Genomic DNA, 17,258 nt, shown 5'->3' on the forward strand with positions numbered 1-17,258 from the left:
AGTTCTGATGAAGTCTGATACAGAGCAGACAGAAGCACAACTATTTTTTAGTGGCTATTAAATTTCTTTTATATTATATACCCTTTGTATTTTTTGATTACTCTATTGGGACAGGAATGTCTGTGTCACATTTGTGAATATTGGGAAACATACAAGTATGAATATAACTTGGGGCCAGAATCATTAATGAATACACAAAGATTATACTTTGTGTACATTATCTCCACTCAAAAAAATCCCTGCCATATTTTTTGTGCTTTCGTAGTGAACATGCACTCTACACTTTGTGGTAACCTTTAAGGCTGCAATAAAATTAGTAGGAAAACTAAAATTAGGTGGTAGAAGGTGTGAGTTATGCCTGTGTTGTTCACTTAGAAATGTGTACACTTAGTTTACACTTAGTGTAGGCATTAATGAATCCCAGGAAAGGAGTTTTCCTGTACTCTGATTATAGTGACCAGAAGTTGGTACAGAGATATTATGAAAAGGTGTCTGGAACATACCGAAGAAATATATAAAAGGATCCTGTCATTACTGATACATATAAAAAAGATACAGAGTACAGAAACACAACCAAATGGTCAGGAGCAATTTGTCAATTGAAAGTTACAGTAGCGAAGGTGCCAGAAGGTTCCATTATCACTGATACATATGGTCTCCCATTTAGAGCTAGACAACCTGAAAAGTTAAGTTAGAAGGACCCTAGGAAGCCCAGGCTGCAAGAAGTGATGGAATTTTAGATAAATTTCTCATTCTTCACTGGTCTAAACACATGCTGTCAGGTACATAAAACTGAGAGGGATCCAAACAGTCACTGTATGATTAATGATGGTTAAGAGCAAAACAGAGCTGTAGGAATTAATATACATTTTAGTGCTGACAGTTCTGCTATCAAAAGTATAACAATAATCAATTGGAAGTTACTAAAAATGAATGCAGATGTCTCTGCGGTTGTGGAAGAGAGCCCTTGCTTTCATGAAATCGGGGTGAAAAATAATGAACAAGCAGTGAACAAAAGGGCTTCATAAAAAGAAAGGAAACAGATGCATGTTTCCTTTTTTTAAAATGTACTAACTCCATACAGTATATTACATTCACATGCAGCCCTCATGTGTGATGTACCATATCACAGTAGTGGCTGGATAATTCATTTCCTAATTTATCCCCTCCCCCCTTGATTTCTGTATGGATTCTACTTCTCTTTCCTCTGGTTATAACTTTGTTCTTGTAGCATTCTATTATGACTTTCCATTGCTCTTTCATTCCTCCCTTCCTTACCCTAGTCACCCATTATCATTTTCACCCCATGTCCAAGAGCTTATTGTGCAACCCATGCTCCTATTTTGTTTTTGTCCTGTCTAGTTTTGAGTGACAATGATGTTATTAAATTCTGCAAGAAATCAGCAAGATAATATTGTTCTGATGTCCTCTTATTTCTTTACATACCATACAAAAAATTCCCAAATGTGCTCACTTCCTTTTGAACTGTCTCCAAATCTTCTTTTCCTGCTTCCAGCCTTGGATTAGAGGATGAAAACATCATTTTTAGTTTCTTGGTATGTGAGGCCTTATTTATTTATCTCATAAATCGTTTTGTTAGTGATATCCAGGGAGCAGGGTTAGGTTTGTCTAATTAATGCTTATGCATTTATTGTGGTTACTTAGATATGGCTGAAATAACTAACAGTTTTGTTGAGGTGTGACACCTTTAGAGAGTTTCACTAACTGAGCCTGAGAGCTTCTTTCAACATGTTATTTTTGAATTTGCAGAGATTTCTTACGTGATTATAAAGAAAAGATTAATGAGTCGTGGACACAATAGTGAAAACTCATGCTGTCTGTCTCCTGATGCAGTATACTGGTGACAGATTATTTTTTTCATTGGTGACTGCTAGTTTTAGTTCTATTTCTGTTAATATTAGCCAATCAGGAGAGTGATTCTGTTGCCTCAGCCATAAACATTGAGCCCGAGTAGTTTAATGTTGTGTGGGTAGAAGATTAATGAGGTAGATATGTTTGTAGTGGGGTAGGTGGGATAGAGTGAGAAGTGGTTGAATCTTGAGAGTATGGGCCACAGTTAGGATGAAAGTCACTGTTTACCAGAAGTAATGCATGATTTTGGAAGAGGGAATTAAATTATATATATTTGTTTTCTTCTGGGAAAAGATGGTGGAAGTGCAATGAAAATTTGATGATTTATGTAACAAGGCTGAAGAAGTGGTAGAAAGTAAAAAAGAAAGCCAGATTTGCTCACTCAAATAGCTATGTGTTATTCTAGCATCAGCTATAATCCATCACAGACATTTAATCCAAAGAGAGCAATTAATATATAACATATAAGTTTACTATCTTCTGTATCTTAACAATGTTAAAATACAAATAGCCACTTCAGATTTTATCAGATGCTGTTTAGAAATAAACTTACTAGGCTGAAGGAGAAAAGGTCTGTGGCTGCTAGGGTTTACAATATATGAGGAAATAGTGGTGGGGTACTATTTATAAATGGCTTGCTTGTAAGAACCTATCTATAAAGGTGAAGAGAGAGAGTTTACTTTATGAAAAAGAATACGAGAATGAAACAGGAGCAAATGTCTTCAAGGTGTTTGCGGGAGCTCATGTACAGAGGGAGAGAATCAGTCTGTGCAAGTTTAGTTTACAGATCCTACTAAGATCTGCTTGTGAAGTATAAGAAATAAGGTTAGTAAAAATAAAGAAATTATTGAAATAGTCTTTATGGAGAAGTAAAAATATTGCATATACATTGACCATTGCTTTAAAAGATGGGCTATGTAGAGCTGATTGCAGAAATAATAAATTATTTTTTTCTCAGATATTTTTTTTTATTTTCAATTAAAATAACATTTACATAATATTTTTAAATATCATTTTAAATATCTATATACAATATTTACAATAGTCTGACTTTCAATTATATACACTGTATGTTATTAAATATAGAATTAACAGATCAGTTATCAGAGAAACAATATTGATTATTGCAGAGTGTCCAACAAAGATATAACTTTCTTCCAAGGATTATTTACCAATGGCCTGGGATAGATTCGTAGTTCTTTGATTTTTATTTCCATCAATGCAGTTATCTTCAGTAAAGTGTAGAATTTTTCCAAGGTCAGGGGTGAATTTGAATTCCACCTTCTGGTTACACATTTCCTAGATATAGCAAGTATTGTCCATAACAAATACATATTTGTCTTATTTAGGTAGGGACTTCATTTACATTTAGCATTATCAATACTTTAGTTAAGGTAAAGGATTCATTAAATAAAGCTTGTAAAAAATGATTGATTCCATTCCAATATGATTTAATTTTATTACATTCATAAAAATATGAATCCAGTCTGCTTTATTTGACTTTTCACACCTCCAGCAAAAACATTTTTAGTAGTATTGATCTTTTTAATTTTATCTGGTGTTAGAAATGCTCTATGTAAGTATTTCCAGTTAAATATTTTCCAGTACTGTGTGTTAGAGGTGTAATTAACTGAAAGTAAGATGTTACTTTTAATTTCTTCTGTTAACTGCAATGACTGACCTTTTGTTAACAGCTGCCAGTATGATGGTTTGGGAATTGTTTTATATGTTATTAACATATTAACATATTATTTATATAGATTTGAAGTGGAATTTTTCTTTTCACAACTATTACATATAAATTCATACAGAAGACTTATTAGATTTGGAATATCTTTAAATGAGGAATTATTAATTAATCTGCATAAATCTTGAGTGTACATTAGAATGCTTTATACGGTTAACCAGTCCTGTGTTGGAATATTGTAAGCGGTTTTATCATATGTATATCTAAAACATTTAATTTATTTACACATTGAAACCAGCATAAAAATCCTATTTGTTCCCAGGAGGTTGTTTTTTCCCTATATATTTTGTGAGGAAAGTTCTTAATGATAGTAAATGGGGTTACAAGGTCAAACCAAAGTTTTAAATCTATGTTTGCATTGATAAGTTTCCTAAATAAACTGATGTTATGATTAATCAGTGTTGTTTTAGAAGGTTTTGTTATATCATATTGCATACTTATGCATAGTATGTACCAGGGTTTGTTTGATTTGTCTACTATTAAAAATATTTTAACAGATGAAATTCATTTGCTGATATAGCCGTTGTTAATTCTTTCCAGTTGGCAAAATAATTTGGGTTTATCCAGTCTATTGTAGTTTTAAGCACAGATGCTTTTATATATGTTTCTAATTCTGGAAAGTTCAATCCTCCTTGTTTCCAGGGTCTAATGTGATGAGTTAGAGCTACTCTATTCTTTTTGGGATACCAAAAAAATGTTATTAAACGTGAGTTTATTTCTTTAAGAATGCATCTTTGAGGAATTAACTGTATTGCTAATGCTACATATAGTATTTTGGCAATAAGACCATTTTTATTAATTACAGTCTGTCTTCAAAAGTTAATATAATTTTGTTCCACTTTTCTATATATATTTTTATTTTCAATAATGTTTTTTTATAATTTATTAATATTGTTTCATTTATATTTTTGCATAACACTATTCCTAAATAATTTAGCGTAAGTTCATGTTTTGCTATGATGGATTTATCTGTAACTTGTAGGCCTTTTTTCTTATTTAAAAATAGAAATTTAGATTTTGATCTATTAAAGTGTAGACCTGAAATCTTATAAAATTTATCCATTACTTCTTCTAGATCTCCTAATGAATCTCTGGAGTTTGATAGGGTTAATAAAATATCATCAGCAAAAAGCATTATTCTAGATATGTACTAGTCACAGACTTCTATTCCTTTTATTCTTGGATTATTGCATATTATTTCTACAAGTATTTCTATAGCCAAAGCAAATAAAATAGGAGTAAGGGGGCATCCTTTTTTAATACCTTTCGTTATATGGATAGATTCTGAGCTGAAAGGACCTAATTTAATGTAGGCTAAGTTATTAATATATATGTTTTTTAGTAATAAGATGAAGGGAGGAGGAAATTCAAATAATGCTAAACTTTTAAATAGATATTCCCAGTTGAGGGAATCAAAGGCTTTTTCTATGTCTAATCCAATTACAAGTGTTTATCTTCTTTATTCACATAATCTATAAATGTAAGTATCCTTTTAATATTATCATGCGTGTGCCTGTTATATAAAAATCCAGTTTGATCATTATTAATTGTCTTTGAAAGTGGGATTTTCATTCCGTTAGCTAGGACTGACATGAATATTTTGTAATCATTATTCAGTAATGATATAGGTCTGTATGAGGTGTAAAGGTCTGATGGTTTATTATCTTTTAGAATTGGTGTTATGAGAGAATATTTCCATGAGGGTGGTATTTTTGCTTCTGACTGGACTTCTAGCAAAGTTTTATGAAAAAGGGAGATTACTGTTGAAGGGAAGAGTTTGTAAATTTCCATAATTATACCATCTATCCCTGGAGCTTTGTTGGATTTACTTTCTTTTATCTTGTCAACAATTTCTTTGTATAATACAGGTTTTTATAGGTCTAGTTTTAAGTTTTCGGGAATTTTTTTTTATATTGATAAGGTTTATATCTAAGTTTATTTGGTTGGTATCTAAATCTTCTTTTTTGAAATGTTCCAGATAATGGAACCGAAATGCTTCAAGGATGTCTCCTATATCTAATACTTTTCCCCTTTCTTTTCATGATATATACTACTAATGTTATTTGCTTTAGATTGTATTTTAATTCTTGCAGATAAGTTATGTAGATATCTGGGGGAGGTGGCTAATGGGATTATTTTTAATTTTTCCAAGGCTAAACAAGTTTTGTTTATTAGAATTTCATTATATTTTTTATTTAATTCCTCTATTTCTTTTTTGACTTTTGGACAATTCTGATTTTTTTTAGATTTTGCTGTCAAGAGTCTTGTTTGCATGTCTAATAATTCAGATTCCCTCTCTCTAACGTTGTTTTTGTACCAGCTAAGGGTCTTACCAAATAAATACGCTTTTAATGAGTCCCAAACCATGACACTACTGATTTCTGTTGTATTATTAATTTCAAGAAATAATTGTAGTTGTGACAACATCCAGGGTCTGAATTATTTAATTTTCGTGATATATGATGGAATTCTAGTTGAGAGGATTAAAGGTTTAAACTTTATTTGGAGCTTCATTATCAGAGAGTCATGATCCGAGAAGGGGCATGGAACTATTGAGAAGGTGAGGATTTTTGTTAGTAAATCTTGAACTACGAATAATTTGTCTATTCTGGTTTGTGTTCCAAATCTATGGTCTTTTTAGGGAAAATAATAAGGATTTATCATCTTTTACTTTAAAAGTGTCTATTAAATGAAATGAATGAATCCATTTTTTAAGGAATTTGAAATAGTTGCTATGCAAAAAGACTTCTTGGTGGTCTCAGAAGCTTCTAAGGTACAATTAAAGTCTCCTGCCAGTATAAGATTTCCTTTATAATTGTTGGAAATAAAATATAGGTGTTTTTTAAGCATTCCTGCTCCAATTCCTGGGAACCAGTATAGATTATCTAAGGTCCATATTCTGTTATTAAATTTAATTATAACAAATGCTATTAGACCTTCTTTGTCTTCATATTTATAAATAACTTTTGGAGTGATTATGTTTTTCTTTCAGAGAATTGATACTCCCTTTGTCTTTGTTCTATAGGAGGATTGAGCTAAGACTGTGTAATCCTTAGGGTTCCAAAAAAGCTATCATTAGTCTTAAAATGCATTTCCTGGAGAAATACTACTTGTGCCTTATTTAGATTTAAATATTTTAGTAAGTTTGATCTTTTATTTGCATTATTTAAGCCATTCATATTTAATGATAAGAATGTTAAATCCATTTCAAGTTATTGTTGGAAGAAACTTTTTGCTTCTTTTTTTTATTTTGATTATAGTAGTTATATCATTTTCTCTGATAACAGTGGATGTTATTTTTATGTGTGTAGACTTGGGAGTGTAATTTAATGTTATTTCTTCTTTAAATATAAGTAGGGTAAATATCTGGTCAGGCTTTAAAAAAGTACTTCTACAAAACATTAATTCTAAAGTATCAAATACAAGTAAATACTAATTTCCCATTAAACATGGAATCAAAGTCATTCCTAATCCAACAGATAAAGATAGATCTATTGGATTATCACTCATACTTTTAACCAACAATATCAACTGAGCTCCATATGTTAAATTATTATATGGAGAATTTTCTTAAAAGAGATCTAAAATTCTATATTATTGAGCTATAATATTTTATATATAAGGATGGAATGTTAGTAGTGTAAACAATTATTATATTGACTTAGAACATATTCAATATTTAGTTACCCTTAAGAGATCCCAAACATGTCAGATATGTAATTTTGGATAAATTAAGTGCAACAGAGGAGCATACACTAAATAAGCCAACAACAAATAGATTATTACTAAAATAATTTGACTACAATGAGTGATTACCAATGAAATATGAATTTACTGTAGGTGTACTGTCTTCCTTTACTTTCCCACTCTTCAGCTCACCAACTTCAACTTACACTTATGAAAAGACATGGCTTATCAGTGGTATCCTGACTCTGAGTAGAGGAACCCTACATTCTAGTGTGCATTGCTTTTACATATTTATAGATTTACAAAGCAGAGTCTAAGAATGAACTATGATCACCCTGACAATTCCCATCCTGCGTAGGACACCTCCTGCTTCCAGAATGGGTAATCACATCAGGTCTAGAATGAATGTAAAGGTACCTATATGGTAATCAAAACTTACCTTAGGAAAGTATTAATCAAATAGTATTTAGAGCATCTTAGAGAGTTCTCGGGGCAGTTAGAATACTCTAGAGCCTCTCCTCCCTTGACCAAAAACAGAGATTTCCCTTCCCTTTCTTTCCCTTGTTTTAAATCAGTGCTAATAAAAGAAATTTAGCAAACACAGGTAAACAGAAATAACATTCAGTAGTCCATCTTGTACATGACTCGCAATCCATTAAACAAGTCAGTGACTAACATCACTTTAGTAAACATTATAAAGACAAATTAGAAATAATTTCCTAGCTCTTTAAATTTTCTGATAAAGCAAAAAGTTAACAATAAGCTATTTTAACTAAACGTATAAAGCATTTTAATTTTCCTTGCTTGTATACATTTCTACTTATATTGTAGTGTCAATAGCTGTCTTTGAAATCTGTACAATACTTCACTTCTTCAAATCATTCGTTTTTCAATTCAGGTTTTGTTTTGTCAAATGGCAACAATATTTCAAGGGCACAATTAATATTTAGACTGATGCTTCAAATAAATAACTTGTCAGTTGCCAGTTGAGTTAGTTTAGAATGTATGGTTAGTGCAAATATAGCATGTTGCGATATAATATGTATTTTTGCGTGTGCTCCAGAGATTGTCATATGCAAGTGACATTTATAATGTCACATAGATAGAGCTAGGTAGCTTACGGATTCAGGTTGTTAAAGTAAATTATGCTTATTAATCAGGCAGTTTTCATTTAAATTCACAAGTAATTTGGGAACATTTCAGTTGAGTTTCCAGGAATGTGTAGTCCAATGTGAGTAACTGAGTCCACTTTTCCTCATAAACATATGTCACAATTCATTAAACTAAGCAGAGTATAACATCTGTCTAATAATCATTAAAAAGACAAAGAATAGTAATTTCCTTGCTCATCAAACTTTTTGATATCACAAAATGTTGACAGTAAGCTATTTTAACTGGAAGACTAAAACATATCAATACTTCCTTATGAATATACATTTTTACTTTTACTGTAGTGTCAAGAATTGTCTTTGAAATCTATGCATTGCTTCACTTCTTTCAAGTCATTCATTTTACAGTTCACATTATATTTTGTCAAAATGTCAATAGCATTTCAAGGGCACATTTAATATTTAAACTGATATTTTAAATGAATAGCTATCAGTTGCCAAGTGTGAGGTAACTGCAAAAATAACATGTTGCAAAAAGTAATATGTATCTTTACATATGCTTTAGAGACTGTCAGTTTCAAGTAACATATAAAATGTAACTTTTGCAGTGCAGACAGCTTGTGGAATCAGCATGTTAAAATGAGTATTATACCATGACTCCTCCAAAACGTGCACGCTGATTGGCCAGCGTGCACATTGTAAATCGAGTTATACTAATGGAAAAAGGTCCGGTCGCCCGGACTTTTTTCCATTAGTATAACTCTACTGTCTCGCTATGTTAAATGGGTTTAACATAGCGAGACAGCTTTAAAATAAGCAACGGAGATCTCCGTTGCTTATTTTAAAGCTGTCTCACTATGCTAAACCCATTTAACATAGCGAGACAGCTTTTAAAAAAAAAGCAACGGAGAAAGCAAGATCTCCATTGTTTTTTTTACTGTTTCGCTATGTTAAATGGGTTTAACATAGCGAGACAGTTTTAAAATAAGCAACGGACATCTCCGTTGCTTATTTTAAACTGTCTCGCTATGTTAAACCCATTTAACATAGCAAAACAGTAAAAAGCAACGGAGATCTTGCTTTCTCCGTTTTACAACTCTGATGTACTACGCAGGCGCGCAGTACATCAGAACTGCCGCAGATGCCAGACATCTGCGGAAGGGCAGTAAACAGGCATTATACTATGCCATTATTTAAGAAAAGTAATAGTTTCTTTTCTTAAATAATGTCATATATAGCAATAACCACTTCTGGGTGTGGGTAATGCTGTGTTACCACGGTTGGCTTTGTTTGGCTCGGGCTGCCCGGGACCAAACCACGCCAACCGTGGGTAAATCCAGCATTACCCACACCCAGGTGTGGGTTATTGCTATAATACTTTTTAATCAAGCAGCGACATTTCAGTGCACATGTAGTTTGGGAACATTTCAGTAGTGTTTTCAGGAATATGTAATCCTATGAGGATAAATCATAAAATATATGCAAATAGTCCTATTATGTATTTATTTTACCTTGTTTAGGTTGTTTTTCATTTTAATAACTAAACAACATTACTTTTTCTTATTATTTGTTATCTGTGAGGCTAAATGCACTTCGCCGATTGACAGTGTCCTTAGAAACTGCAGTAATTGTTTATTGTTGCTATGGCAACGCAAATAGAATGTGAAGAAAGCTTCACTTCTCTTAACCAACAGTACATTTTTTTCCCTCCTTTTTTTATGTATTTGTTAATAGTAAAAGGAACTAATTCAAAGGACATATGTACATGAATGGAACATTTCAGAGTTAATCATGAAGATGTCCCCAATCCCAATAAGCATAATAGTGACTATCATTAATCTAATAAATATTGTAATAACAATTAAGTTCACTATTCCAATTAGTCTACCTTAAAATTTGATTATTTTAGACTATTATTTATATATGTATAGATAGTGAGTTATTAAATATATACAGACTATATTAGTGTAGTAAATAGGAGAGAATTTGGAAAGGGAGACAAGATGCAGTTAAAATAAATAATGAGAAAAGAGAGAAGAGAGAAAGAAAAGAGATAATTAAGAGAAAATACACATATACTATGTATGTTGATTTACAGTATAACTATTTTATGTGCTATATAACCCTCCTTCTGTGAAAGAAAAGTACCCTGTTTTACATACCTGAGGTAATGTGAAAACTCTCATGTGTCATCTGTTTTCAAAAAATATAGGCAAAGATTCCAGTAGTTAGTTACCTTTGTTTTAAAATTCCAAGCAGTAATATTGATCCTTTAAAGTAATGTTAAAACAATTCATATAATAGTAGATGCTTTGAGAGATTTGGCTGTAAAAGTATCTGTCTTTTGCTTCTTCTTTTTGACATCTGTCCAGACATTTGTTTCTTTTGTTCTCTTGAGAGAAGGTGACATCCAATCCATATCGTCTGGTAAAGTAATCACATTAGTTTTAATAAAAGAAGAGGCTTCCTGTAAGTCAAGAAAAGTCCTCATCTCGTTGGCATACAGTATTCTTATTTTAGCTGGATATGCAAGTTGTGCCTTGATGTTATTTTGTTTCAGAAACTTTATCATTGGCCACACTTTTTTCTTTGTTCCATTATTCTAGATGAATAGTCATTATCAAATCTTATCAGGCTCTGTTTATACTTTAGAGGTGCCTTCCTCCAAGCAGATCTTAAAATCAGTTCCTTGTCCAAGTATGAAAGAGATTTGATAATTATTGACCTAGGAGGAGAGTTTGAGTTAGTGGCAGGTTTCCCCAAGAGCTCTGTGTGCCCTTTCAATGCCAAAGGAAAGTCCTTCTTTTAAATTTAAAAAGTCAGGGATCCAGCTTGATAAAAAGGAAATAATACCCTCACCTTCTGTGTTTTCAGGTAATCCGAAAATCCTGATGTTATTTCTCCTCTCCCTATTTTCCAGGTCATCTACTTTATTAACCAACCAAGTGTTTTGTTTAAGAAACAGTTCTTTCTGTGTTTCCTCTTCTTTAAGTCTGCTTTCTAAGTCATTTAGAGAAACCTCTATTCCTGTTATCCTTGTCTGGTGTTGTTATAGCATTTCCTTGAGGGTGTCAGCCTGTTTTTGACTGCTTGTTTTAAGATTTTCCAGGTTCTATTTAAAATCATCCATCTTCAAAGACAACTCCTGCAGGGTAGATGCCATCTGTTGTAGTTCCTTCTTTAAGGCAGCATCCTGGTGAGAATTCTTTGAGTTGCTCATTTTAACAAGTGAATATATCTCCAAGCTTTTTGACAGAAAATTATTTGTAAAACTTCACCAAAGTTTATGTAAATTAGTCCTTTATCTATAAGATAAATATATACTTTGAAGTAAAAAAAGAATATTTTTCCTGTCTTATTTAACTAGTTATATGAAGCTCTAAAATATTGTTGCTTTCAGTTAACCATTCAGGCTCCACCTGCTTCAAGAGAAATCTTGACGTCTGGATGGGAAATAGAAAATTAACCCCAGGGATCACTCCAGTGGCTTTACTTGACAGCGGCACTGGGAACTAAGGTGGCATGATGCCAGGGTAATTCTCGGGGCTAGGCTTGTAAACTCTCCAGGGCCCTTCTGGAGAAATCTTGATGTCCGGATGGGAAATAGAAAATTAACCCCAGGGATCACTACAGTGGCTTTACTCGACAGAGGCACTGGGAACTAAGGTTGGGTGGCATGATGCCAGGGTAATTCTAGGGGCTAGGCTTGTAAAGGCTCCAGGGCCATTCAGAAATAATAAATTATGATGCTAGAAAGCATATGAGTCTCAGTTCTAGTAAAAGTAGATATCTGCATGTCTGTATGAGCAGAAACAATTATTTATTTATTTACTTATTTTTATTTATTTATTTACATTTATTTACCGGGTGTGTCCGACTCGATGTAGGTCCATTTTCAGTGGAGGCCCGGGGAGAAAAGCTCCACAGTTAAAATATACAGAGAGTAGTTACATTGGATTTACATAGCAATTAACATAGCAATTAATTACAGACATAGTTACAGATGAAGAACATAGTACATCAGTAGACAACTAGAATCTTTATCTGCAAAGTACATAACAGACACTAACAATTGTTACAATAAAAAGTTCCTGCTGTATAATAAGTAGTAGGCTTATGAGCATCAGAGCTTGCTTTAATCAAGGTAGTTAGTGGGGTGGAAAGAAAGGTAGTGGTTGGATGGGGTGGGTGATATTAGAGTGGGAGTTGCAAGGGCATAGCCAGCATGTTTTTAGGTGCGCTTTTAGTAAAGTTTTTAAGTGGGTGCATGATGGTATGGAGGTAATTGTGGGTGGGAGGGAGTTCCATAATTTGGCTATGGTGCAAGAGAATAGTGCTTCACCAGCAGAGTTATTGGCTTTAGTGATCTGAAAGTGATTTGTGTTGCTGGATCTTAGTGGTCTGGTGGTGCCATAGGGTTGGAGTAGATTCTGGAGGGATGGGACATTTAGTGGATGGTTTACTAGTTTGTGGGCGAGTGAGAGTTGATACCATTGAAGGAGGTGAGGGAGTTCAAGCCAGCCAGTTCAGCAAGTGAGAGACAGTGGTGACTATGGTAGGATACCCCTGTGGTGAATTTGGTGATTTTGTTGTAGCAGGTCTCTAGCTTCTTTAGATTGCATTGCCTTAGGTTGGTATATATTGGAGAGGCATAAAGTAGGGTGGAGATAAGGTGGGAATTTGCTACTGAAATCTTTGTTGCTTTGGTGAGAAGTTGCTTATTTCTTTGTAACGCTCCTAGTTTTTTGTGGACTTTTTTTATGGTCATGTATATGTGAATGTCAAATTTTAGTTTATTGTCTGTTTCCACTCTTAGCAATTTTGTGTGTTCTGTTGGGTGTATAGTGGTGTCTTTTGCTGTGATGTTAAAGTGAGAGTTGTTTTGAGTATGTTTGGTGGGTTGGAAGATGAGTAGTTTAGTTTTATTTGGGTTGAGTATTAATTGGACATCGGATAACCACGCTTCAACAGAGGAAAAGGCTTCCTGTGTGAATGTTTGCAGTTTGGATAGGGACTGGGCTGAGCAGATGTTGGTTGAGTCATCTGCGTATTGTATGAGTGTGCCATGTTTGGTGGCAGAGGCTAGATTACTGGAGAAAATAAAGAAGAGTAGGGGTCCAAGGATGGATCCTTGGGGAACCCCTATAGAGACAGGTAGTTGGGGAGATATGTCATTCTGCCATACAACCGATTGTTGGCAGTCAGACAGGTAACTCTGAAACCAGTTGGTGACTGATTGAGAGGAGGAGAAGTTATTGAGGACAGAGATGAGTTATTTGTGTGGGACCATGTCAAATGCTTTAGATAGGTCTAGGAAAGTAGCAGAGGAGAGATAGCTATTGTTTTTATGCTGAAGGATAGTGTTAGTAATGGAGAGTAAGGCAGTGGTGGTGCTATGGTTTGGTCAGAAAACATACTGAGTATTGGAAAGGAGGTTGTTAGTAAGGAGGTAGTCTGAGACCTGAGAGTGAATGCATCTCTCTAGTATTTTGGAGAGTGGAGAGAGAATAGCTATGGGCAGTAATTGGTAAGTTCTGTGGAGGGGCTGCCTTTGTGGAGGGGAATTATATGTGATACTTTCCATAGTGTGGGAACATAACTTTCTGACAGAGATCGGTTAATCAGGATGGATACTGGGTAGGCCAGAGCATCAGCTGCGATTTGTAGGTATTTCCTTGGGAGGTTGTCTGCTGCTAATTTAGTGGGCTTAAGTTTAGTTAAGAGTTTTTTTATGTTGGAGGTAGGTACAGGAGAAAAAGAGAAGGCAGTGGGGAGATTACTAGTTGAAGTTGTGGATTGGAGGGAAGGGGGGTTGTGTTGTTTAGCTAGTGATAGTATGGTTTGTGTGAAGTGTGTGCTGAATGAGGTAGCAATATTTTCGGAGGAGTGAGGGATGTTAGGAGGAGGGGTACTGACTTTACCTGGGTGGAGGATGGAGTTTATGGAGGACCAGAATTGTTTGGGGCTGTGTTGGGAGGAGTCTAGGGCAGACTGGTAGTATTGGAATTTGTCCTGTTTTATTAGATTTTTGACTCTGTTGCATAGTTCTAGGAATTTCTGTCTAGTTGAGGGGGGTTTTGGTATTGTGCCAGTGCTCCCAGGCTTTATCGCCTGTTTTTCATTTCTGACTTAGTGGTTTTCTGTAGCCATGGGGAGGGTTGTGCTTTGGTTCTGGAAGGTTTTATGGGGGCATGGTAATTAAGGATGCTCAGGAAGGTAGTATTAAAAAATTCAACTGCATCATCAAGTCTGAGGTACTTTAGAGGATGCCAGTTACATTCTTTGAAGGATGAGATGAATGTGAGTGCGTTAAAGTTTAGTTTTTTACGTATTTGACGGTAGATGACAGGTTTAGCTTGGTATAGGTATTTTTTGAGTAGGAATGTTGGGGAGTGATCACTGAGGCTATCTGATAAGCAGCCTGTTATATGTGACTGGGAGCTCTTACTGACTAGTATCCATTCCAGGGTAGTGTGCTTGCTGGAGTTTTTATTTATCCTGGTTGGCGACTGGACTAGTTGGGTGAAGCCATGAAGGTTTAGATGATGGTTTGGATGGTTGCCAGAACAGGATTGCCAGTCAATATTGAAATCACCTAAAATTATAGTTTCTTGGGGGAGATGGTGAGTAGACCAGCTGAGGAGGTTTTCTAGTGGAGGGATGTTTTGGCCAGTTGGAAAGTAGCATCCAATTATGTTGATGGTTTTGTTTTGGTTTATTTTGAGGTTGGTATATATTATTTCTTCATTGCCTATTTGTGGAGCTAATTATTTTAAGATCTGGATGTTTAGGTGCTGTTTAAATATTATAGCTACACTTCCTCCTTTCTTGTTTAGTCGGTCTGCTCTTAGTATGCCGTAACCGGTAGGGAGGATTTGCTCACTGGTAATGTAAGGTTTTAGCCAGGTTTCTGTCAGGATGACTATATCTGGGGAGTACAAGTCTATGGTGGCATGGAGATCATGGATTTTGTTGGATATATGTCTAATGCTATGCTAAAAACAATGCTATTGTTTAAAGGCAAACATTACACTTTTAACACAAACAATCCAGGAAAGATTATTTTGCAGTTATGCGAGTGTATATATACAAGGAAAAGACCATGTACTGCAAAAGTAAGAGAAAATATCTATAGTACATGACCTAAATATGCAGGAAGGGGCTCTAAAAGGTTACTTTGATATGGAGGAGGGAGGCTGGCATAATGGTTAAGATGTTTACCTTACAGACACAAGGTTTAGGGTTTGATTCTCACATGGGGTAATTGGCTAGGCTTAAAATGGCACACAAGGGCAGTTAGCCTAGCATTAATCTATGAACCTATAAATAAAACAAAAAACACTTGACTAGGTAAGGGAGCATGATTCAAACACCTACAGTTACAGTGTTTTCAAGCTCACCAGTACATACCCTTAAATATGCAGGATTGGGTTCTGAAAAGCTTCTGTGATACACTTGGCTGGGCAGAAGAGTGTGATTTTAACACGTGCAGTCATAACCCTTTTGGGTTTGTCAGCAAGAAGCCTTAAATTTGCAGGAAGTGGCTGTGAATGGCTCATATTATGTCAAGGAAAAAAGAAGTTGCAGAGTTCCAAGGCAAGAGTACAACACTTTAATAAAGTACAAAATAACAAATTTGTTATTTTGTACTTTATTAAAGTGTTGTACTCTTGCCGTGAAACTCTGCAACTTCTTTTTTCCTTGATATTTCTGCTGGTGTTGTTGCCGGAGTTTACTCAGTACTCACTCTATTTTTGCTGGCTCGTATTATGTACCTGGCTGGGCAAGAGAGCCATGACTTAAACACTTGTTATCACAGACCATCTGTGTTTGTTAGTACAGACCCTTAAATGTGCAGAAAGGTTGTCTGAGACACTTCAAAAATGCACTTGGATGGACAAGAGAGCATGATTTAAACAATTTATATAGAAAGAACTGATTACAAAGCTTATGTTACAATGGAAGTATAAAGTTTATGAGTTAAAGTAAGTCAAATGAATTATAGTCTATAGATGAAGTGAGGGAAATGTACACTGAAGTATTTTGAGAGAAAACTGCCATAATGCCTACTTTGAAAAGTTGCTGTTTTGGTGTCCAAAAAGTTCTATGTGAGTCTGTCCATAAAAATAATTCTGAAAAAGGGGTGTGTTGTATGGAGGACAGCTGTTGCCATTGGTCGCTAGTTTTGCATGATTGGAGGGAAAGGCTGGTCTTCAATTTGAATTTGGTCTGACTGGACCAGCTGTTATATTCCAGAAGAGCCATTTAAACATGTCAAGTAAATGTAAACTCATTCAGAAAAACATATATGATGAAGTATACTAGATGAAAGTGCTCACAAGGAAACTAAATAAACTGGACGGTGTAAAGTAGCAATTGGATTGCCCTCATTTTTATCTTAATCTTTTTCTATATAATCTTTTGGAAAAGTATTGGGTTATAACAATTCTACTGCACACTGATCACAAATTTGACAGGAGTTACCAGAATAAGTGGCATTTTCTTCCAATATTGCACATCTTGGTTGCAGGGGAGTACATTCACCTCCACTGGATTTGGAAAGCCAACACACTGGCACCATAAACCATTTTGGATTACTTAATGTGTTTGCAGTTACCAGAAAAAATATCTTACCTGATTTAAAAGTGACCAATGAAGAGGTTTCTTATATAGATGGAGGTAGTTACTTTGAATGACAAGCAAAAATATTAGCCATGATGTTTGTACTTATGATGGACATTTTAATCTAAAGTCACATTTGCAAAGCATAGTAAAGTTAAATCTTCTTTGCATTCTTTAGGGAATGCATCACTCCTACCATGAAAAAGTAGTATTATATCACC

The 17,258-nt window shown here is 34.4% G+C and overlaps 1 protein-coding gene across 1 annotated transcript in view; it reads left to right on the forward strand.

Moving 5' to 3' along the window:
• MYO16 (myosin XVI) overlaps nucleotides 1–17,258 on the forward strand; it is a 2,679,924-nt gene that overhangs the window by 419,068 nt on the left and 2,243,598 nt on the right. The gene's annotated exons all lie outside the window — the stretch shown is intronic.

The sequence above is a fragment of the Protopterus annectens genome, chromosome 5.part0, assembly GCF_019279795.1.
Source record: "Protopterus annectens isolate FY-2018-M chromosome 5.part0, PAN1.0, whole genome shotgun sequence".
NCBI classification, from domain to species: Eukaryota; Metazoa; Chordata; order Ceratodontiformes; family Protopteridae; genus Protopterus; species Protopterus annectens.